The 12,824-nt window shown below is 44.2% G+C and overlaps 1 protein-coding gene and 1 long non-coding RNA gene across 4 annotated transcripts in view; one reads left to right on the plus strand and one right to left on the minus strand.

Moving 5' to 3' along the window:
- Positions 1–4,857: 4,857 nt before the first annotated feature.
- On the minus strand, positions 4,858–9,743 carry LOC106504323 (uncharacterized). The gene is made up of 2 exons (XR_001297706.3): positions 9,571–9,743; positions 4,858–8,301 (listed from the first exon to the last, which is right to left on the minus strand). It is a non-coding gene; the product is annotated as an uncharacterized LOC106504323 (long non-coding RNA).
- Positions 9,045–12,824, plus strand: part of RNF182 (ring finger protein 182) — a 56,040-nt gene continuing 52,260 nt past the window's right edge. The window contains exons 1-2 of one of the 3 annotated variants that reach the window (XM_084967407.1): positions 9,395–9,554; positions 11,887–11,991. The gene's annotated coding sequence lies outside the window, so the exon portion shown is untranslated. The other 2 variants (XM_005665584.3, XM_084967406.1) reach the window with 2 other exon arrangements.

Here is a 12,824-nt window from a genome sequence, read left to right on the forward strand (position 1 = left end):
GAGAACAGAAAGAAAGCCTGGGAGGCTTTGGGCGTCTCTCAGGGGTCACGGAACTCTGACCTCTGTTCCTCTCTTTGCAGCTGCCTGTCCTTGTTTGTCCTGGGGTCAGCATGGTGGTCAGCGCTGGCCGTGCATCACACATCCCAGCTCTGCCCACTTCCACCCATTGTCTCCACCTCTTCTTTCAGGGGAGAAAATCTAATTGGCCCAGGTCATCTCCCTCAACACAGGGCAGGCCAGGCAGCCTTGGCCCAACCCTCCCCCTCATCCTGGAGGAAACCCCTTCGTAAGACTCCTCTCCCTTCTTCCTCCATAAGGCCTCTTTAACCTCTTCAATTCTCCCCATTGCCTCCACCAACACCTCCCTCTGAGCCCAATGCAAAATCATCTCCCCCTGAGCTACTGAACCGAAGCTACTGAACCCACGTGTCTCTCTGTTTTTGCCTTGCTCACCACAAACCCATTCTCCAAAAACTAGAGGGATCTTCAAAAACTGCCAGCAGGGGAGATGTTCATTCATGGTGATGGTGCAAGCTAGAGACTTTGGGGTGGATTTTTCAGACTCTAACTCCCTGTTGGAAAATTTGATACACCTCTGGGTTCTGCAGATTCTTTGGTTCTGGGAATGGTATGGAGGCAGAAGAACACTGCAAACTCCCCTTCTAGCCCAATATCTTGAGATTAACTGAAGCTCACCCTTGTCTGTGTAGCCTTGATCTTGTTCCCTGTTCTAATAACTGCATCCTTCCTCTCCACGAGCTTCCCCACACCTGCCCTTATTTCCTTCATGGACCACCTGCCTGTAGTGCCATTATTAACCATGGACCATGGCATTGTTGACGAGAGATCTTGTTCTGCCCACTAGAACAGCTTCTTTCTGGGAGCTGCATCTGTACCTGTTGAAAACTCCCTGCACTCTCTGCCCAGGGCTGCCTGATTTAGCAAATAAAGAGAGAGTATGCCCAGGAGTTCCCTGGTGGCCTAGGGGTTAAAGATCTGGCACTGTCACCGCTGTGGTGTGGGTCTCTGCTGTGGCTCAAGTTCGACCTTTGGTCTGGGAACTTCTGCATGCCATGGGCTGGCCAAAAAAAAAAAAAAAAAAAAAAAAAAAAAAAAAAAAAAAAAGATAGAGGATGCCTAGTTACATTGGTATTTCATAGAAACATAAAGAAAAAATATTTTAGTGTCAGTAGGTCTCCAATATTTTGTGTCCTGTATTTTATCTGGTAACTCTACCCGCCCTTTGCCTGGACTCCTCCCCACTTCACTGAGCAGAGTTTGTGTCCCACCTCTGCTCCTGCTCAAGCTGTCCAGTCTGGCTACAGTTCACAAGCCTGCACCTGGTTATTTCTGTGCCTGTCCAGCAAAGTGAGGCACACTCTCAGAGCGATGGTGAGGTGTCGTGGAAGACCACGTGCATTGCTCCTCCAATGCACCTCCTCCACAAAGAGCCTGTCTGGTCACAACCCCCATGGCTTTGATGGCACGGAGTTCTTCATTTATAGTGTTCAAAAGACCTACTCAACGAGAGGGCCTTTCAAATCATCTTACTATTGCAATGATGTGTACAGTAAATGGTTTCCCTTTGATATCTGTTCTAGTCTCTCACTTGAAAAGTATTACAGCATTAGCGCCGCGTAGACCCTTTGATCAGTGAGCTTTCCTGAACAATCTAATGCAAACTTACGAAATCCTTTATGGGGATAAGGGCAAGCTGCATGCAATACCCTCGTTTTAAAGACAGGAAACTAGAAACAAATCATTTCCATTCTGCTAAGAGCTAATTTGCAGCTGTGTCAGGGATCAATAAGCAAATGAACTATGAATTTAAAATATAATGTCAGAACTGGTTGGTATTCTGACATATTTTTTGCCACTGGAATGAGGTAAGGTGTAAGCACTGAGAAGAACTGATGCTAGCAAGCCGTGCAAAGAGAAGTGAGCCTCTATTGATGACCGGGGAAAAGGAAGCGACCTCTTTTATCCTAAGTCTCTGAATACAATATCTTTGAACACAGTCCAAAGTTTGTTTAAAACAAAACTTATTTAAACCAGATTAGAGCACATCAAAAGTTCACTTTAATGGGATCTGGTCAATACCAAATTATACTTTTGGCTGAGATATTATCTTGGATCTCTCCGCAGGGAGCTCTTGGCAAAGAACTGCAGTGTATTTGTTTAAAGCTCTGTTTCCCAGCCATTTTCCCCATCGGCAATAATATGTATATATCTTTAATTGGGCTGCACAATAAACACCAGGGGCTAAGGAATGAGGAATAAGCCAGTGCCATCCAGTCCCATCTCCTTTTGTCGCTATTCCCCAGGATTTTTACAGGATACATTTCTTTACTAAGCAGCGAAGTTCTCACACTGATAACTGATGTGTCAGATAGCTCTGCGGTTAAAGGCATCACTGCTTCCACTTATTGACATTTTTTTCTGCAATACCTGGTTAAAGGAGCAAGGTAATTTCAAAATTCATCTCATCTTTGCGGAATGGATTGCCGTGAAGTAGTCCTTCTTCAGCTCTATAAGCAATTATGGAGCTCTTTGGCATTGGTAAGAAAGCTGGCGAGAACCATTTGGTAATCCATGGTCTTTAGTCAACCTACGCATTATACAAAGTACTCATTTCAAGTTAAGTGACATTCTTTTTTTTTTTTTTTTTTCTTTTTTAGGGTTGCACCTGCTGCATATGGAAGTTCCCAGGCTAGGGGTCAAATAGGAGCTGCAGCTGCCGGCCTACACCACAGCCACAGCAACGCAGGATCTCAGCTGCATCTGAGACCAGATCTTGCAGCAATGCCAGATCTTTAACCCACTGATTGAGGCCAGGGATAGAACCCTCATCCTCATGGACACTATGCCTGGTTTTTAACCTGCTGATCCACAATGGGAACTGCCTAGGTGACATTCTTGTTGTTTGGCTGCATCTTTTACTTTTCTAAGAGAATTGCTATGATGCAGGAATTGATTCACAGAGCTCATTTCAAGTTAAGTGACATTCTTGTCATTTGGCTAGAGCTTTTATTTCTCTAAGAGATTTACTCTGATGAAGGAACTGGGAATGTTAATTGGAGCCTTTGAAACAAATATGATGTAAACTCTGGTGTATGGCCACAGGTTTTCTGAGTCCATGGGACCCCTATACCTCTTGGAGCAAGGCTGTCTTACCACTTAGGAGCAGTGTATGAAGGGGTGTGTTTTCTCAACTTGTGAAGCTATTATAGTCGACATTTGCCTTTTAGAGCAGACTTGCCTAGTGTTCTGCGGTGGATACTGGGAGAAGAGGAATTTGTGAATTCTTTTTTTTTCTTTTCTTTTTGTCTTTTGGAGGTTCCCAGGCTAGGGGTCGAATCAGAGCTGTGGCCCCCGGCCTACACCATAGCCACAGCAACACAGGATCCCAGCCGTGTCTGCGACCTACGCCACAGCTCACGGCAACACCAGATCCTTAACCCACTGAGCCAGGGATGGAACCCAAGTCCTCGTGGATGCTAGTCCAGTTCGTTAAGCACTGAACCATGACCGGAATTCCTGAATTTGTGAGTTCTGAATTTTTAGTTTCTGTAGACTCTGCAGGATTTTTTTTTCCCCCTAAGCCTTCTGAATGGCTGGAAATGGGTTTTTCTAATCAAATTTTAAATTTTTTTTTTTTTTTTTTTTTTTTTTTTTTGGTCTTTTTGCCATTTCTTGGGCCGCTCTCGCGGCATATGGAGGTTCCCAGGCTAGGGGTAGAATCGGAGCTGTAGCCACCGGCCTACGCCAGAACCACAGCAACGCGGGATCCGAGCCGCGTCTGCGACCTACACCACAGCTCACGGCAACGCCGGATCTTTAACCCACTGAGCAAGGGCAGGGATCGAACCCGCAACCTCATGGTTCCTAGTCGGATTCGTTAACCACTGCGCCACCACGGGAACTCCAAAAAAAAAAAAAAAATAAATAAATAAATAAATTTTATCCATGAAGATAAGACAAACAGAGGTATTTTTTTTTTTCATGTGTTTTGACACGTTGTTAGGAGCTCATTAAACAATGTCAGAACGTGACTAGAAAGCAGGGTCAAAGAAGATCTTGTAATGAGAGAATATTGAAGTTTGTTTTTTCTTTGCTTATTCCCAAATTCATGGCTTAATGGGACAAAACGTATTTGAGCTCAAGCTCTCAGATAATTTAAAGATATTTCTTAGTGTGTCGTGCTTAAGAATCTGGTAATTTGGTTACAAAACAATTGTGTGAACTTGGGCACTGTGTGCAATACATATTAGTTATTACTATGACATATAATTGAGAAAGAAATAAGGATTGGGGAAGGCAAATTCCAAATTATGAAATAGGAAAAATTTTATACAAATGCTTCCGTAAGGATATCTTACTTATTTTACATATTAGGGCTCTGACAATAACATACAGAATATAAACCACTTGAGGATATTTGTTGCATTTTGTTAAACCTGGAAATCTTATTTATCAAAGTGAAATTATTATGAATGCTGATGTGGTAATTGAACACTCCCATTTATTTTGCTATTTTAAAATGGATCAGAATACCTCTTTGATAGTAATTTTCTTTTTGGCTGCACCTGAGGCATGTAGAAGTTCCTGGGCCAGGGATCAAACCCGAACCACAGCAGTGACCATGCTGGATCCTTAACTGCTAGGCCACCAGGGAACTCCCAGATGGGGATGATAATTATATAACCAGCTCAAGGGTGAGAAGAATTAAATTTTGATGGCTCGGTCACAGTGTCAGTCAGCTTACTTAAAGGAAGATGAAATGTATGTTATAAATATGGACTAACTTGAATGGAAGGTTAATAGAATAAGTGACCGATCTGACAAAGTGTAATAAAAGTGTATTCTTTTATTCAGCACTGTATATGGTCAGGCATCGTAATCAGAATTTTTCATAATTCATTTATCTTATTCTTATCACCAACTCAATGAGGTAAGTTCATTATAATGCTCATTTACCAGATGTGGAAACCGAGGACCAGATGTATTAAACTGCTTGCTTGAGTCATGTGGCTGGTAAATAGTAGAGCTAGGATTCAGGCCCAGGTAATCTAACTTTAACATATGTGGTAAAATTTTTCTAAAATATAAGCAAATGAGCTACTATTTGTATATAACAATTTTCTAATAAGTTGAAAATATCTAACACAAATTGCTATATTATGGCACATGTATGAATTGGGAAACATTAATGAGGTAATTATAGCCTGTTTGAACTAAAAGTTAACTTTGGATTTCTTGAAGATTTTTAGCCTAAACACTAGTTTTAAAACGTAGCTGTCCAATATGCCATGTATGTAATTTTACATTTTCTAGTAAGCATGTTAAGGTGAAAAGAAATGAATAATTTTATTAATACATTTCATTTAACCCAATATATTAAATTTATTTCATCATGTGACCAATACAAGGATTATTGATGCAATATTATACTTTCGGAGGGCTATTGCTTTCAAAAGTCTTTGAAATTGAGTGTGTATTTTGCACTTAATTGAATATGTTTGTTTGGACTGGCCACATTTCTTTTTCTTTCTTTCTTTCTTTTTTTTAAAATAGTTTCTTTGGAGTTCCCGTCGTGGCACAGTGGTTAACAAATCTGACTAGAAACCATGAGGTTGCGGGTTCAATCCCTGGCCTTGCTCAGCAGGTTAAGGATCCAGTGTTGCCGTGAGCTCTGGTGTAGGTTGCAGACACGGCTTGGATCTCATGTTGCTATGATTCTAGTGTAGGATGGTATCTACAGCTCCGATTGGACCCTTAGCCTGGGAACCTCCATATGCTGTGAAAGCGGCCCAAGAAATGGCAAAAAAAACCCCAAAATATACTTTTTTAAAAAAAATGTATTATTTACGTATTTATTTGTCTTTTGTCTTTTTACCGCCGCATCCGCGGCATATGGAGGTTCTCAGGCTAGGGTCGAATCAGAGCTGTTGCTTTTAGCCCACACCAGAGCCACAGCAACACAAGATCCGAGCCGCGTCTGTAGCCTACACCACAGCTCACGGCAAAGCCGCCGCCGGATCCTTAACCCACTGAGCGAGGCCAGGGATCGAACACGCAAACTCATGGTTCCTAGTTGGATTTGTTTCCTCTGTGCCAAGATGGGAACTCCATGCACTGGCCACATTTCAAGTGCTAAATAGCCATGTGGGGCTAGTGTCAGCTGAACTGGATGACGCATCTCTAGAAGGTCTTGCAAGGAAAGTAAATTCATTATCTTACGTATTTCCAAAAACAGCGAGGAAAAGAAAGGCCGGTTGAGCATCCATACAGTAATTTCTCACCTCTACTACCTCCATTTCTAACTTAACTAATTGTTAAGTGAATGGCTGCCACCTAACCTGTTCCAGTGATATACCCTGGCAGATAAGGTGACAAATTTTAGAAGGATGGTTCCTTACAATCCTAGATTTTTGCATAAGAGCTAGAATAGAGTAGACCTTAAGATAAAACTAAATCTCCTTAGGAAAAGCACATGTCTATGACAATACCTCACAGAATAAGGCAAAGTCAGGTCATGAAGGAATTCACTAAGTGTCGGTTCAGTGGACTTTTCCAAGTCTTCAGCATTTGGGGGCTGGCCAACTCAATAGCTCTTCCCTGTTCTATATTCAGTTTTCAACCACAAATTGACGTATGAGTCAACAAACATTTATTAAGGATCTTTCTTATTCCTCACTGAGAAATCCTTAATATATACTCACTGGAAAAAAACATCAAACCAACCCATCAAAACTGAATTGTATATAACTCTTCAATTCTTAATGCTTTAGTTTTAGTGAAAACCACCATTTCTAAATCTTTTTTTAAATTGAAGTATTGTTCTTTGTTTTTTGGCTGTGCCCATGGCTTGTAGAAGTTCCCTGGCCAACAATCTAACCCAAGCCATAGCAGTAGCCAGAGCCATAGCAATGACAACTCCAGGTTCTTAACCTACTAAGCCACCAGGAAACTCCCATGAAGCACTGATGATTTACAATGATGTATTAATTTCTGCTGAATAGCAAAATAATTCACTTATCTATAGATAGATCTATACATATATATACACTTTTTAATATTATTTTCTATTATCATAGGACATTGAATATAGTTCTCTATGCTATATGGTAGGATCTGGTTGATTATCCCCACCATGTATTATAGCTAGCATTTGCTAACCTCAACTTCCCACTCCATTCCTCCCTCAACCTCTCCCCCTTCGCAACCACAAATTTGTTCTCTGTGGATAACCGCTATTAACAATTAGGTGTTAATTTTTCCAGACCTTTGTCTATGTGCCTATGTCTATATTTCTGCCTAGAATTTTTTTTGTACAGAAAATGAATCACTCTACTAATGTGGTTCTGAGGCCTTTCTTTTTATTCAATAAGAAATCATTACCTTTCTATGTATTTTATATAGTTTGCTCTTTTTAATGGCTGCATAGTATTATATGGCACGAGTGTGCCAAATTTAATCACATCACGACTGACGGACAAGTTGTTTCCCATTTTTGCTATTACATAATTGCTTCAATGTATATCCTTGTACATCTGTCATTACCCTCTATATTTCTGCATGACAAATTTCTGAGAATTGCGATAGCTGTGTGGAAGGTATGTACATTTAAAATTTTGACAAATACCATCCAACCACTTAACAGACTGTGGGGAAGACCTTGTCTCTTGACTTCATCTGGAAGTACCAATGTTCTCAGTACAGGAAACTGGCCAACCTTTCTGAGGAACAAGCTGTTTCTATTCTCCACCATCAAATGACTCCTCTATTTTCATTAATTAATGTGTGGCTTCAGTTAGTAATAACATTTGTTCTGCTTTATGACTTCTCATAGGTAGCAAACCCAGAACACCTCAGCTATGGTGAGGTTTTATTATTTGTTATTGCCATTCCTTTGGTGATTCACAAGTGCCAGAAGATAAATGCCATTCCCTGGGGTGAAATGGAGACGCTCTAGGTTTTGGGATCAGTAAGTGATCTTTCAAGAAAACAGTATGGCTGATGACTCACCCGGTGGTAGCTGTCCTCCAGCTCTGTCCTTCAGAGGAAGCCTTACTGTGGGTGTGCTAGTACTTTTCCCTCCATCTCCAAGAATTTCCATAGGAGAGGATGCCTGGCATGTGCTAAGCTTAGCCTCACCCTTGTCTTCTCCGGAGCACCTTGGCCTGCAGTGCCTGGTCGGGGCTTGGGGCTTGGCACAGAATAAGGCAGCGCTCGCGGTAGATGCTTAGCAGTCACAGCCAGTAGTTAGGCAGTGGGAGCAGCAGAGATTCACAATGCAGCCTGAAAGTTGTATTTTAGCGTGTGAGGTTACAAGTGCATCCTGTGCCTATAGTAAACAAGAAAGCCCCCTCCCCCCTCTTTCCTACTGGGTAGAGCGAGCCCAGACCCGCCGAGGAGAAGCTTGGTAAAAGCGGGGGGGGGGGGGGGGGGGGGGGAGAGGAGGAGAGGAGGACGCAGGGCTCCGCTTGGCAGCTCCAAGCCCGCTGCGGCAGTGGCAACAGGAGCACCCGGGACCAGTTGCTCCACACTTATCAGTTTGCACTGCTTTCTCCTCTCGTCAGTGAATTTCCATTTTGTGGGTGCAGCTCCATAGAAGAAAGGCGTGGTGTGGGGGGCTTTGGAACGTCCAGTGTGGGAAGCCAAATGGGGGTGCCTACTAGGATGGAAATAGGATTTGGCCCCGGGCTGGCTCCTCTCGCCCCCATTCCCCTCTTGCTGGGGTGAGACGAACGCTTTGGCGAAGGAGCCCGAGAGGGGGTGTGTTTGTGGTGCTGGCGGCCCGGGGGTGGTCCTCGTCCCCTCGGAGCAGCCACGCTGCTGAGGAGAAGGGCGGGGGTCCCGGAAGCAGCCCGACGGGTCCCGGACGCCGGGTGCCTGGGGTCCCCCCGGGCCCGGGGCCCCAGGCGGTTGCTATGGTGACGCAGGGTCGGCGGCTCCGCGCGGCGAAAACAAAGCCGCCCGCCTGCCCGCCCGCCCGCTCCTCGCCCGAGCTCCTCCTCCGCCGGCGCCTCCCTCCCCTCCCAGGCGCCGCCGCCGCCGCCGCCGCCGCCAGAGCGGCTCCCCGCCCCGCGCCCAACGCCACCGCCAACGGCCACAGCCACCGCCGCGGGCCAGGTAAGGCGAGCGCGCCCGCCGCCCGGGGGCTCGGGCCGGGCGCCGGGGGTGGGGGGCCGCCCGCCGCGGGGAGCGGGCGCCGCGGCCCGGCTGCACCCGAGTCCCTGAGGGGCGCGTCCCCGCCGGGAGACGGTCTCCGCCGCGCCCGCATCCTCGGACGGCGCCCGGGGTGCGGCGGGGGCGGCGGCGGGCGGCGAACTTCGCGGCGGGCGCGGGCTCGAGCCTCCTCCCGGCGCGACCGCCGCTCCCGTCCCGGCTCGGCTGGACCGCGTGCGCGGCGCGGGGCTGCCCCGAGCGGCCGGGCGCTCGCGGGAGAGGCTTTGCGGCGCGGCGGGGGTGCCTCCGCTCTCGTCCTGCTCGCTCGCTCTCCTTTTTGTGTGTGTCTGTTATCGAGGCTTTTTAGAAACCAACAAAAAAAGGTATGAAAATATTTACCTTTGGACTTTTGGTGTTTCCTAGTTGACTCTCTTTGAGGATGGGGTGATGCGAGGGTCGCCAGGGGAACTCACGACAGTCTCTGAAAAGTGACCCAGGTTTACAAGCCCGGGACGGACTGGAGCATTTTGAGGTGCTTCCGAAGTTCATTTGGGTTGTGAACATAATTGCCTTTATCTCTGGAAGGTGTGTGTCACTAAATGGGAAAGGTACACCTGTTTCCCATCCAGCAATCCCAGCGTTAATAGGACCAGTACTTTGTAAATGAGCTCCCTGGCACCGGTGTCGTGGCTGTGGTTAATGCAAGGTATTTGGTCGTGCTTTAAGGAATTGGAAAATGCTTTGCGTTTCTCTGTGGAAGGCATCAGTCCAAAGCACCTCTGGGGGCAGGTATCTGGGCGGTATTTGCATCTGTTTATGAGTGTGATGAGAGGGTTAGGAGGCAGTTGCCAAGGGCATATGAGTACTGATTGGGGAATTGCTCAAGTTATGGGTACCCTCCTCCTCTCTCAGTGGCCCCAAGCTTTACCATCCTTTTAGGATAGTTTGTCGCAGACACAAAGAATGGATTAAAAATAGGGTTGTGAGAGCTGGCTTATTACTAGGTTTCTAAGTCTGTTCATATTTGCTGGTAATTTTAAGTAATGTCACTTCGTTAGAAGATTGTATTGGAAACCAAAGAATTGAATTGGAGCAACAATTTGCAGATTATTTCACAGTTGGGTTTGTTGCTAAATGGAATTTTACCTGTAGATTCACTGAAGGCTCTGCTAAATACTCTTTGATAATGATAATAAATGGTACTTTGATTAAAATGCAGTCGATATGTTTTGAGGAGATAACCAGGAGAGAAGAATATGTACTTTCTCATTTAAGCATGAAAGACAGAATATTGAAGCCTGAGTATGTTATATAGACACAATATAGTTTCATGTTATATGCAAAAAATGAACATTTTTGTGGTCCTTCAGACCTTTGTTAGCAGTTCCAACATTCAAGTGCAAGGATTTTGGACCTGATTTTCAGCCACATGGGCCCCTCACTGTGAGTTCTAGCCTGAGCAGTTACATTTGTGGCTCTTAGTTTGAAGACTGGGAATAGACAGGCTTAATTCAGCACAATAAGGACTCATGTTTTGCCTTTGCTGCTAGCTCTCACAAGGCACAGGATTCATTATAGTTTGGCATCTTTAAAGCTGTATTGCTTTCTGCCAAAAAATAAAGTCAGTATATACATCAGAAGTAAACAGTCATGTATAGTGAGCACCGACTTGTTCTAGTGGTTTATTTACACTCTGAAGCACGAAATGAAGCTTTTGTCAGCTCAGTGAGAAACAATAATTTGGCATGTTTATATATATTACTAGCATCCTGAGGTATGTGCATCACCAAATGATGAAAGCAAAAAAAAGGAAAAAAGCCATGATATCCACATTGCCTCCTTAGGAGATGCAAATGGGAGTGTGCCGGATGTCAGTGGCTGAGATTGGCCACCTGGTGGAAGTAGGGGACAGCACAGAGCATCCTCAGGTGTAAACTACCAGTTGTCACTCTGGCTGCTTCACAGTAGTAGCAGTCTTCTGCATTTCTAGGCTTCAGAGTCTTAAATGATAAGTCTAAATTTTGTAAAATTATTTGATAATTTTTTAAACTCATAATTTTATGAGGTCTTAGTTTTATAAATTAAATTTAAAAAGCCTGGCCCTAATTTTTGGTATATGGTATAAAACATGGACTGATAACCACAGCTATTGGTTTCTCTGAAGAATTCTGTAACTTGACTTACCAAGCGTGTCCAAAGAGATAAAAGGAGCCAAGAAATGTCCTTTAAGTTAGGATTAACCTTGTACTTGTGCCATTGAGAGTCAATTGTTGGGAGTTCCCGTCATGGCTCAGGGGAAATCAATCTGACTAGCAGCCATGAGGATGCAGGTTCGATCCCTGCCCTTGCACGATGGGTTAAAGGATCCAGGGTTGCTGTGAGCTGTGGTGTAGGTCGATGGCTACAGGTCCTAATTCAGCCCCTAGTCTGGGGCTGAATAGTCCATATGTGTGAGGGTGCAACCCTAAAAAGAAAAAAAAAAGTCAGTCAGTTGTTTGTAACCAGATAAGCCTGCACAGGCAGCATAAGGCCATTGAAGCCTTTGTTAGCTGTTTCTGGGTCACTGTTCTCTAGCAATTTCTAGTCGCATGGTGATAATGTGATGACTGGTTGGTAATTTAGCATCTCGTACAATGTGTTGTAGCATTTGTAAAAACGCATTTGCAAAGGATGATAGTTAGTTTTTAATGGTTTCATCATTACCCAAACACTTAGGTTTGGATTTGTGGCTGTGGAGAATAATGTTCTCCAGAATAACATGGAGACCTCGAGGAAACATGCTATAAATGTGAGGTACTGTCACCTGACCTGCTGTGCGTGGTGAGTATTGATCGTATCCAGTGTGCTGAGAAAAGGCATGGGGGACCCATGCTGGTGGTGATAGGAAGGAGAATGTTGTGCCATGGATTATTAAGAGAGGTGGATGGAGGTTGAAAAACTTCTGTGAGCATGTGTTTCATTATTTTGTGCTCTCAGTTAAAATGGGGATAATAAGATTACATAAATTTATACAATTTGGCACAGCATTGGAGTGTTATAAACGTAGTTCAAGGTCAACCATTGATTTCCATATGTGCCAGTTCTTTGTAGCAAGTATACAGCGTAGTTTTGGACATCAGTATCAAGTGTTTTCTCTGGTATATTCCATATCACTTGATGAAAGTCATTTGAGCTCTTATGGGGGAGGAATTACTTGTTTTCCAACTATGTGATTATTCTTTCGTATGTGTAACTCATTAATATGACATCCAGACAGTCTCCTTTGGCCTACTTTTCAGCTTTCTTTCTCTTATGGGGAAAAGTTGCCGGTTAATTCTTTAATGCTTTTAAAGTAATTTTATATCCCCAGGGCTTTGAAAAATAGGAGTTGGTTAATTTGTTATTCAACCAGAAGAATGTTGGAAGCGTAGTTCTTAACGTGTGCATTAAAAAATAGAACACATGTTATGATTCTTCATTTCGCATTTTTGACGTGTACAGAGATTGTATGGTGGATAGCAAAGTTGGGGATCCTGTTAGGTGATCGAGGGTCCATTCCCCAGGCTGTCTGGGTGTAGATCTCTGCTTCTTTACCTCATAATCTGTTGAAATGAAAGCCAAAGGTGGAGGCTTCAATATGTTTAAAAGTGTTGGAGGAGTTCCCGTTGTGGCTC

This window comes from Sus scrofa, chromosome 7 (assembly GCF_054392235.1).
Source record: "Sus scrofa isolate SSC_HxYL_T2T_F1_AM1 chromosome 7, Sscrofa_HxYL_maternal_Yorkshire_Landrace_v2.0, whole genome shotgun sequence".
In the NCBI taxonomy this organism is placed as follows: Eukaryota; Metazoa; Chordata; class Mammalia; order Artiodactyla; family Suidae; genus Sus; species Sus scrofa.